General features: G+C 35.0%; 1 long non-coding RNA gene across 1 annotated transcript; it reads right to left on the bottom strand.

Annotated features, from left to right (window-relative positions):
- Positions 1–1,148: 1,148 nt before the first annotated feature.
- Positions 1,149–2,906, bottom strand: LOC132552472 (uncharacterized). The gene is made up of 3 exons (XR_009554332.1): positions 2,869–2,906; positions 2,199–2,415; positions 1,149–1,787 (listed from the first exon to the last, which is right to left on the bottom strand). It is a non-coding gene; the product is annotated as an uncharacterized LOC132552472 (long non-coding RNA).
- Positions 2,907–5,491: the final 2,585 nt, after the last annotated feature.

The following is a 5,491-nucleotide window of genomic DNA, read 5'->3' as shown; positions in this document are numbered from 1 at the left end:
ACAAATACACAGGTGTGATGACATAATTAGTGTTCGACCACGGAAGTATACAAATACACAGGTGTGATGACCTTTTTAATGTTGGAGGACGGAAGTATACAAATACACAGGTGTGATGACATAATTAGTGTTCGACCACGGAAGTATACAAATACATAGGTGTGATGACCTTTTTAATGTTGGAGGACGGAAGTATACAAATACACAGGTGTGATGACATATTCAGTGCTGGACAACGGAAATTTACAAATACACAGGTGTGATGACATATTTAATGTTCGATCACGGAAATATACAAATACACAGGTGTGATGACATATTTAGTGTTCGATCACGGAAGTATACAAAAACACAGGTGTGATGACCTTTTTGGTGTTGGAGGACGGAAGTATACAAATACACAGGTGTAATGACCTATTTAATGTCAGATCTCGGGAGTATACAAATAACCAGGTGTGATGACATATTTAGTGTTCGACCTCGGAAGTGTACAAATACACAGTTGTGATGACATATTTAGTGTTCGACCTCGGAAGTGTACAAATACACAGGTGTGATGACTTATTTAGTGTTCGATCACGGAAGTATACAAATACACAGGTGTGATGACATATTTCGTGTTGGACGACGAAAGTATACAAATACACACGTGTGATGACCTATTTAGTGTTCGACCACAGAAGTATACAAATACCCAGTTGTGATGACATATTTCGTGTTGGACGACGGAAGTTTACAAATATACAGGTGTGATGACCTATTTAGTGTTAGATCACGGAAGTATACAAATACCCAGTTGTGATGACCTATTTAGTGTCAGACCACGGTCAGTGATATCCCTAGATGTCCGGAATGATATTTCATCAATCTTCGCTTGTAGTACGAACAGAGTAATACAAAGTTGTAAAAACTTGTTTGTGACTGAAAGAAAACTATCAGAAATCCTTGTAGCTTTATTCAATACGAACGATGTGTCCAGATCCCCTGAAGAAGACATGGGTAAAACATGAAGAGGTTAGACCACGTATATAACACTAACCAACATGTCCTCTTGTATTCTGACATTGTATGGTATCCCGTTCCTTTTCCTAAATTATCCCGTAAACACTTACACCTGAATAATTCTTTTTTCACATTCAAAACATGGATGTGACGTCATTAGTTTATTCATAAATATTTGATAGTTATGGCACTTTTACTGCGTAAATGATACACCTTTATCATTGGGAATGTACGCTTAAAGCATCACCAACATTTTAAAACCAACAAAACAATGAGAATACGATTTCCTTTGAGATCAACTTGTTCGATATGTTTATAAGAATACGTGATTAAAACATGTAGAAAAAGTCACAAATAAAACACAAAGATTTAAAAAATTCTTCATACACACACAGCCAGGAGAATGTCCTTGGTATGAATAAAACATTGATGTGCCATTGATATTGTTATTTTCATGCACAGCTCTGATCAGATTTGCTGAAATTGGAGAATTTAAAAAAGGACATAATATTGGCAACACATTCATATGAACATTTAGACAATACAATAGTTTCCTGTGTATGAAGTCCAATAATCTCAGTATGTAAAAATGTCCAGTTAATGTTGAAATGCAATCTGGTATATATTATGTGGTATCATACAACATTTGCATTTGTTTGTGTACGGTCGTGTCCACGGCTGGTTGATTGGAATACACACATAACTGTGATAATTTCCGCTCTCTTATCATTATTCCCAATACGTAATAGGTGTGTCCTTTCCGTACAGCGGAATCAATTCCGTCTCTGTAATAAACACAACTAAACATTGTCAGACTAATGAAGAATATCTACTTCAAAGAATTGGGTATAGAGACACAACTTTGTAACCATGCATTAAAACAATTCCATTAACTATCAACACTTTTATCTTAAACTGTCCGCCATCGAACACTATTAGACATATGTTGATTATTCTGTAAGGGATACTTTCTACAAGTATGACGTAATCTACTCCTGGGTTTCATCTAACGACCTTCTGGCCCATGTTTCTTTTAACATCAATAGAAAATCGCCATTTATATAAAGTAAACCCGAAAAAGGTTACAATTTCAATCTAAGAGAACAGACTATCGTGAATGGTCGCTCTAGAGAGTATCTCACCTTGCCAGCAGCCAGCTGACGGAAAACGAGTGGTCGTTACTGAGAGTAACTCACCTTGCCAGAAAGCAGCTGACGGGAAAGAAGTGGTGTCTTTGTGTGATGTAGACACCGACGTAAAACAGTTTCTCTAACGTCATTTTAGGTGACGAATTTCTGTCAAAGATGGAATCTTTCAGGTTATAAGAGAACTGTGTTGTGGGTCAATAGCCGATAATCTTTCCTGTCTACAATGATTTATCGTCACCTTTCTTCCTATCATTTTATACGGCGCCTGCAATAACATACAGTTTTCCTAGAATTTCTGTGGGTGAAAAACGTGTACCATTACTACAAGGAACATCCACTTATTTTCATGTTCATATTCCTAATATATTGTACATAATACAGACGACTCGCTTCATATTATAATATATATCATGTTACCCGTTAGAAGTCACACATATTCTAAATGTATTCTTTTTGTATCAAGCTAAAAATGATCTCCACGAGATTTTATACCAACACCACTTCATACACAAAGGTACATATACATTGCTTGTGGTAAATGTAGCGGATATATTGAATATATAGTAGCAACGAAAATAACTCAGAAGCAAGAATAATGATCTTCTTCGTTGGGTCACCAAGTTGTAGTAAATATTATCTATATATACTGTTTAAATGACATTAAATATAACACACAAACATGTCCTGAAATAAATCAGAATACTATAAAAACACCTACCTTAAGCCTTCAGTATCAGCCTTCCTCGTGGCCCCTCGTCTGATGTTCGTATGACGCTTCCCTACCAGCGTTTAGTCTATTTATACCCTCTCCCGACATATGGCTTACGATTGGCTAATAATCTGCAACGTCGGCATACGTAGAAAAACGTATTGGGATTTCGCAACACACTCGATTTAGAAAACCACATTGCGTCAGTCAAACGTTTGTAATAACATCATATCTATTTATAGTTTACGGAGTCCGGGAAATTTCCATCAGCACGATTCACAATGAACAAAATGATAAATTAAGCGATTTAGAAGGATCAAAGGGTTCGAAAGTGAAAAGTAAGATAGGAAATTTAGAATATACACATATATCACTGATATAGATCATCGATTTCTCGTGTAGACTCGGTACTCATCCGGATAAACACGGAGAAAATGACGAAAAATCTATTTATAGATTCTATTTATAAACAAGGCTACATTGTCTAAAACGATATCGTTTTCGTGTTCCGGTGTAATTTTAACAAGTAATATGTGAAATTAACATTTTTTTGGATTGAATTTAAACTAGTAAAGAGCTTTATATTCTAATGATAGTCGGAGGAGAGAGTTAGAATGAAATCTTATACATTAACAATAATAACTCTAAGACTTAGTGAGTTGCACAGCGAGTTCTGACATTGTCTGACAACATTACTATTTATACATAGTCATCTCATTTACATATCCGAACATTAACATCTGAAGTCCCATTGTTATAAATGCTTTTAAGGCAATACACAAAAAGAAATTAAAGACCAAAGTTCACAAAGCTTGCTGTTTTAGTATACTTAAAACATGGAAATTACCAAATTCATTCATGCGAACTATTACACCGTCAGTTGATTGGGATATGGTCGCGGATAGTGACGATTTTAAATATATCAATTACAGTCAGTGTGTGGTTATGTTTTATCTTACGTCCTGTCCGTTCATCATAAAAAACAACTATTCTATTGTAAGGTTTTTACATTGTTAGATTATTTCCTTGATACAGGTAAATCTATGTGTAAGTATATAGGTGTTAGATATAAGTAAGATGGATGTAGAAATCTCCACCTACACATTGTATATAGATTTATAGATTAAACACGTTAGAATACCATCCAAATTATACTTATTAAATATACAAGTGACGCTTGATGAACAGACATGAGAGACAATAGTATTGACCTTATCGTTGGAAAATGAAATATGTGTAGAATACACTCTTCGTCAACAAAAGTACCGTTGTCAGAACAAATCTATCTTTCCAACGATACTAAGCATATTTCTGGGAAATCCATCGGGGTTTTTTTTATGTGAAAATATGGCTACCTGTCGTCCTTTTTGTACATCATGGAGCAGAACAAGTCACTGATATACTGAGACGAAATATATAACAATATCTGAGATTGACCAACATAAGCACTCCAATCTAACAATTATGTTTAGGATACTGTGAATAATAACAGTATCATAACAGCAAATGTGAAAATGTTGGTGTAAATCTTAAGTCTCATTATATTAATCCCTGTACATGCTTTTTATTGTGGTCGAATTCTTAACTAACCAATGATACCCATGGTTTTTTATATGAAAAAGGAAACCATCTACCTTGATGAAACTGTAGATTATGTCAAACATTTCAAAGAACAGGAAACGCTCGCTCTAGTTTTAGGTTGTCGTGGGTAAAATTTATTATAATTATTGGTGTTTTTATTTTTTTATTCAGATGAGGAGTAGTACACCTCGGCGTGTTGTTCATGTCGTCTTACATGCTATCAGAAAGATTTAGAACTAAGGGAGATAACCTGTACGATACTAAAAATATACGCAGGGTAAACACAACAGTTGTCATCACTGCCACGGTTTTAACTTCTTATAAATCAAATTAGTATAAAGTAGTCGGGGAAACGTGGATTTCACAAAACGCGTAATAGAAATTAAAAAAACCTATCATTGTTCCAACATTCCTGTGTAAGTTTATTTACTGTGATTGTTATTGTTTATCGATGTACTGATAAAGAAATCCAAATTTTCAGTTCAATGTAGACAAGAAATTCATAAATATATCATTTGTATAACGCAATACTTTTATCACTGTCAACTAAAAATAGGCCTAATTCAAAGATGATTTATACGAAGGACGAAATCACAACATGATGGAATTTCTACTAGACAATATATCTGTCGAGTTTTTTTGAAAAATCCTCCAACAGACTTTAGACTCACCTATGGGAACAAACCGTGCCCCTCTCTTGGCTAGGCTATTTTTGTATTTTTCTGCAACGCAGCTATGATGGACAGCTTTCCAGCAAGCTGTATGATAAACTTGATGATTTCAATTTCCCTCTTGTGGAATTTTCATTTCTGGATCCACGCATCTCCAACCTATAGTAATCACATGTCACAGTTAATTTGATATTCTAGGGTCTGTTCCCAGTATCGTACAAGATGTCGTCAACTGACTCCCAACGCCAGATTTCGAGAGATGCTGATAGATATTATTCGGAAAGTATTCATCGTTGTTACCTCATTGAGAAATATTCTATTTCTTGTGCGACATGAAGCTGGTCGTTTTGATGCCCGGTAGCATTCCTTGCGGTTCTGTT

This window comes from Ylistrum balloti, unplaced genomic scaffold (genome assembly GCF_031769215.1).
Source record: "Ylistrum balloti isolate Yb309-2 unplaced genomic scaffold, AGI_CSIRO_Ybal_v1 Utg370248, whole genome shotgun sequence".
NCBI classification, from domain to species: domain Eukaryota; kingdom Metazoa; phylum Mollusca; class Bivalvia; order Pectinida; family Pectinidae; genus Ylistrum; species Ylistrum balloti.
The sequence above is the reverse complement of the archived record's forward strand: the minus strand, read 5'-3'. Positions and strand labels throughout refer to the sequence as shown.